This window comes from Lathyrus oleraceus, chromosome 3 (assembly GCF_024323335.1).
Source record: "Lathyrus oleraceus cultivar Zhongwan6 chromosome 3, CAAS_Psat_ZW6_1.0, whole genome shotgun sequence".
NCBI lineage: Eukaryota > Viridiplantae > Streptophyta > Magnoliopsida > Fabales > Fabaceae > Lathyrus > Lathyrus oleraceus.
In genome coordinates, this window is record NC_066581.1 from 272153717 (window position 1) to 272160122 (window position 6406).

The following is a 6406-nucleotide window of genomic DNA, read 5'->3' on the forward strand; positions in this document are numbered from 1 at the left end:
TAAAACCGTCTTTGTTGCAATTAGTGCAACAAAACCAATACGCGGGTCTCACAACCGAGAACCCGAATCAACATTTAAAAGTTTTTATCCAACTAGCCGACACCTTTAAATCTAACGGCGCTTCACCCGATGCACCGTTTAAGATTATTTCCTTTCTCCCTCAGGGAGAGAGCACGTTCATGGCTAGATTCACTTCCAGCTAATTCAATAACTATCGGGGAAGACCTTAGGAGAGTATACTTTGCTAGATATTTCCCCCCTAGTAAGACTGTTGTTCTTCGAAACCAAATAACGAGATTTGCTCAAAACCAAGAAGAATTGCTTTTCGAAGCTTGGGAGAGATATAAAGAGCTATTAAGAGTCTGTCCACACCATGGCCTAGAACAATGGTTGATCGTTCATACCTTCTACAATGGACTCCACTATAATACCAAGATGAGCATCGACGCTGCCGCAGGTGGCGCGCTGATGAACAAACCTTATCCAGAAGCTTGTGACCTAATTGAGGATATGGCCCAAAATCATTATCAATGGGGAACTGAACGAGCATTAATAGAGAAAAAGGAGACCCAAGGTGGAATACATGAGGTAAGCTCTCTAGACATGATGCAGGCGAAAATGGACGCTTTAGCCCTTAGGATCGAACATATGTCTACAAACACTTACACCGTAGCAATAGTCCACACAGAGTGTGGACTTTGTGGATCTAAAGGACACGAATCGGCGGAGTGTAACCTTTTAAACGAACTAAATACCGACCAAGTGAATTACACCCAAGGTAACCCATTTTCAAACACCTACAACCCTGGATGGAAGAATCATCTGAATTTCTCCTATAGAAACCAGAATCCTATCCAAAATAATGCACCTTAGAGACCGCAAGGTTATCAAGCCCAAAAACCAAACCAACCTATGCTAGTTGTGCCCCAGAAGTCTAACCTTGAGAAGATCATGGAAAGCTTTATATCGGGCCAGACTCAGAAAAATAAAGAATTCCTAAACCAGAGCATTCACGTAAACAAACTTATAACACAATTAGGAACCAAGGTTGATCAGATAATCACTCACAACAAGATGCTTGAAACCCAAATCTCACAGGTAGCACAAAACCAAGCCACACAAACTACACCTGGAGGCAAAATTCATGGACAACCTCAACCAAACCCTCGAGCGCAAGCTAACGCTATCTCGTTATGAAGTGGAACCGCTTACGAAGGGCCTCAGAACCCAGCAGTGAGCGAGTCCAAAACTTCTAAAGAGAATATGCCTACCAACCAAGAAGAGGAACCGAAGGAATCCGAGAAACAAACCAACCAAGACAGTGAAGCCAAGGATAATACTTACAAACCATCACCCTCGTACAAACCACCAATTCCATATCCGCAAAGACTTAAACAAACCAAAGTCAACAACCAATATCAAAAATTTATAAAAGTGATAGAAAAGCTTCATGTAGAGATTCCTTTCACCGAAGCTATCACCCAAATTCCGTCTTACGCCAAATTTCTTAAACACATCTTAACTAACAAGCGTAGGCTCGACGATCCAAAACCCTTGGAATTCAACTTTATTTCTGAGGATAAACTTGCTAAGAAGGAGAAAGACCCTGGTAGTTTTTCTATACCTTGCATTTTAGGAAATCATGTGATCAACAAAGATTTCCTAGACTTAGGCGCTAGTGTAAGTTTAATGCCCTTATCTGTATGTAAAAGGTTAAACCTAGGAGAATTGCAACCAACTAAGATGTCTCTACAATTAGCCGATAGGTCTGTTAAGTATCATGTAGGCATTTTAGAAGACATCCCAGTTAGGATCGGTCAACTTTATATCCCAACAGACTTTGTGGTCATGGATATAAAAGAAGACGAGGATATCCCTATCCTTCTAGGTAGATCATTCTTATCAACAGTGGGAGCTATAATAGATGTCAAAAGAGGGAAATTAACCTTCGAAGTAGGGGACGAAAAGATCGAGTTCATTCTTTCGAAATTCCTGATGGCACCAATTCTAGGAGATGCATGTTATGTGATCGATATCATAGTTGAGTGCATAAGAGAATTTGATCAAGGGTGACGAGTTAGAGGAAACGGAACCTCACACTAACGAATGTCTGGACCTCACTCCAGACCCTTCACCTAATTCTCAAAAACCAGCCCAAGAACTTAAGGAACTACCCAAGAACCTAAGATATGAGTTTTTGGATGAAGAAATGAACCGCTCAGTAATAGTTAGTGCCACCTTAAACCAAGACCAGACGAACCGACTCTTGAACGTTTTAGGAAAATACCCCTCTGCCTTAGGGTATAACATCTCTGATTTAAAATGTATTAGCCCATCCGTGTGTATGCACCGGATCTCACTAGAGGAGGATTCAAAACCTTCCAGAGAACATTAGAGACGAATCAACCCTGTGATGAGCGAGGTGGTGAAGAAGAAAGTCCTTAAACTACTGGAAGCTGGTATAATCTATCAGATCTCTGATAATAAGTGGGTAAGTCTTGTACATGTGGTACCCAAGAAGGGAGGCATCACAGTTGTGCAGAACGAAGAGGGAAAGCATGTCGCTAAACGCATAGAAGGCGGATGGTGTATGTGCATAGATTATAGGAAGCTAAATAAGGCAACTAGGAAAGACCATTTCCCCCTTCCATTCATAGATCAAATGCTTGAGCGTCTTGCCAGACATTCTTACTTTTGTTATCTTGATGGATATTCTGGATTTTTCCAAATACCCATTCACCCCGAGGATCAAGAGAAAACAACCTTTACCTGTCCCTACGGAACGTTTGCTTACAGACGAATTTCGTTTGAACTTTGTAATGCGCCAGCTACTTTCCAACGTTGTATGATGTCAATCTTCGCAGATTATCTCAACGGAATCATGGAAGTATTCATGGACGACTTCTCAGTGTGTGGATTATACTTTGAAGACTGCCTTATTAACCTTGAGAAAATCCTAGAAAGATGCGTGGAAGTTAACCTAGTGTTAAACTGGGAGAAGTGTCACTCTATGGTCAAAGAAGGCATAGTGTTAGGACATATAATATATGAAAGAGGCATTGAGGTCGATAAAGAAAAAATAAAAGTTATAGAAAACCTTAAACCTCCTAAGACAGTTAGAGGAATCCGTAGTTTCCTTGGACACGCCAGTTTCTACCGACACTTCATAAAAGACTTCTCTTAAATAACAAAACCCCTGACTGGCCTTCTGATTAAAGACATCGAGTTTATTTTCGATGAGAAATGCATCAAAGCCTTTAACCAGTTAAAGCAAGCATTAATTTCAGCACCCATTCTACAAACCCCATATTGGACTAAACCCTTCGAAATAATGTGAGATGTTAGCGATTTCGCTATAGGAGATGTTTTAGGGCAAAGAAAAGATAAGAAACTACACATAATATATTACGCTAGTAGAACCCTAGATGCCGCTCAATTAAATTATACAACAACAGAGAAGGAACTCCTAGCTGTAGTTTTCGTAATCGATAAATTTAGGTTTTATCTTGTAGGATCTAAGATTATAGTCTATACAAACCATGCAGCTATCCGTTACCTTCTGAGAAAAAAGGATGCAAAACCTAGATTACTCAGGTGGATCCTTTTACTACAAGAATTCGATTTAGACATTAGAGACAAAAAAGGAATAAAAAACATAGTTGCTGACCATGTTTCCAGATTAGAGCATTTAAAGCTAGATCATTTACCTATAAATGATGACTTCACCTATGACAAACTAGTAGCTAAGATAGACACCGCTCCCCTTGAACCTGATAGAGACAACCTTGGGACGATTTCAGAAATTAGCAGAGTACCATGGTACGCTGATTTTGTGAACTATCTAGCCGCTGATATCATACCACCTGACCTCAATTATCAATAGAAGAAGAAGTTTTTTAAAGATATAAGACCCTTCTATTGGGACGAACCACTCCTTTTCAAAAGAGGAACTGATAACATATTTCGACGTTGCGTCCCGGAAGAAGAAGTCAGAAACATCATAGAGCACTGTCATTCTTCACCCTATGGTGGACATTCAAGCACATCCAAGACATACACTAAGATCCTTCAAGCTGGTCTTTATTGGCCGACATTATGGCGTGATGCCCATGCTTATATTGTCCGATGAGACCGGTGCCAGCGCGCTGGAAACATCTCAAGACGTGACGAAATGCATTTGAAGAACATCCAAGAAGTAGAACTATTTGACGTTAGGGGTATATACTTCATTGAGAAACAAGTACATTTTGGTAGCAGTTAACTATGTGTCCAAGTGGATAGAAGCTATAGCCACACCCACTGATAACGCGAAAACACATCAGATAATTGCCTCTATTTACACTCAGAAATCACATCATTTCGATTAATATCCTGATTATTGCGCAAGTATCCGTGTTGTTTTTGCAGGTATTTAAATCTCCATGCATTAAAGACCAAAATGAAGAAAAGGAAGAAAAAGAAGAAGAAACAAGTAAAAAAGCACAGAAAAACTAGAAGAATTGAAAAAGAAGATTTTGCTGATGTGACGATCGCCACACATTCATGACGCTCTAAACGGCCCAGACTGTGACGACCGTCACAGGCCCATGACGAGCGTCACACGGCCACAAACTGCGCTTTGAAGCAGTCAGCAGCAGGCACCCAAAAGTGCCTATATTTCCTCCAATAAACTTTTCCCCACGTTTCCCTCTCTCAAGACCAAGTGTTCCTTGAATTCCTCAACTACCAAGATCTAATGGGCACTATATAAAGGACTCAATTGGGAAAAATTGGGGACGCCTTTGATTTGACGCTCTACAATTTAATTTTCAGCTTTCTAGCATTCAGCATTTTTTTCTTTCTTTCCAGCAACCTTGTTTCCGTTGCCTTATTGTATTCGCCATTCTTTTCATAGTTTCCCTTTTCCAATTAGTTTTTTCAGTTAGCCATAGTAGTAGTTTCCTACACTGGGGAACTACTACACTTTATTTAATTTTAAGTAGTAATCTGTATTGAAGAAGCAAAGCCTACCGACTTGTGGGGGACTGCTCAAGTGCTCCAAGAATCGTTATACTTTGTACTTCGATCTCCAGGTTTTAATCGAATTATTATTATTATTTCCCTTTATTGTTATAAGCATGTTTGCCGCTGAGTTAATCTGTTTATACCTTGCGATTGCCTTATTTAATATGTCCGGCTAAACTACCGGTATCGGTATGTAGCAACTTAATTTGACGGGATTTAATAATAACCGGTGAAAACCCTTTTTCTCAAATAACCTTTTAGGCCGAAGTTTTTAATATGAATTTAATTAACTTTATAACAAAAGCGTGAAAATCTATTTAACACGATTTTGCCACGAGAGTGGGAAATTAACTAAGGTGAGAACCAACAATCGCGAGAGCGTGAGGCTCGAGCTGGATAGTAAAAATTAGGCATTGGATTTAAAAACAGCGAGAGCACTTTAAAAACAATTAGAATTTATTTATTTTCAAAAAGTAATTTTGACTTCAAATGGGACAGCGAGAGCGTACATTCTGACTTAAAGTTATAGGCCAAATCAACAACCACGAGAGTGTGAGATAAAGTCTTTTGAATAAACATTTTCTACTGAGAGATATTTGACATTTAAACTATTCACTGGTGATTTATCGAATCCCTAACGATTAATGCGCTGCATACTGATTCCTTCCCTTTATTCTTTCTTAAAACCAAAATTTCCCCTTAGATTACTATAATACCCCCGAACTCTTACTAATTTATTCCCTTAGCTAACATAGTGACGTTAGCAACACTAATTTGACCATAGGTCCCTGTGGGATCGATATCTTTTAAAACTAAAGCGACTAGACTGTGCACTTGCAGTCAAGTACCCGACAGACTATATTTTATATATAGCCAGTCGAACCATCAAGTTTTTGGCGCCGTTGTCGGGGACCTGTTTTAGTCGAATAGTGTGATTCTTCCGTTGCACGGTATAGACTAAGGTAGAAAACAGAGACTATTCGAACAGTCTCAAACTCATAGAGTTGCCCGCTCAACACCTAACCTAGTACAACGCGACACTACTGTCGAACTTGCGACATTAAACAAAGTGCTTAGTGGGAGACAACCCACCTTACTTCTTTTCGTTATTTTTCTTACTATCTAGTTTCTCCTTTCTTAATTTTTCTTCGTTCTTTTTGTTTGCTCCCCCTTCTTGCTTTTTGCAGTCACTCTTGTTATTTCTAGTAACTAACTTAGATATATTGGATACTGACTAACAGGAAAACTACTAATTAGTTAGTTAATTAAATTCATCATGCAACAACCAGAGACAGTTTTCAGAGGTCGAGTTCAACGCAGGAGGTATGATTATCTAGCCAGGAAGAATATGGCATTGACCATATATTATGATGGACCGACCATGGATAAATTAGGCATTCGA

At 39.5% G+C, this 6406-nt stretch overlaps 1 non-coding gene across 1 annotated transcript; it reads right to left on the reverse strand.

The window, feature by feature from the left end:
• Positions 1-273: 273 nt before the first annotated feature.
• LOC127133931 (small nucleolar RNA R71) lies at positions 274-380 on the reverse strand. The gene has a single exon (XR_007807726.1). It is a non-coding gene; the product is annotated as a small nucleolar RNA R71 (small nucleolar RNA).
• Between the last annotated feature and the right edge of the window lie 6026 nt (positions 381-6406).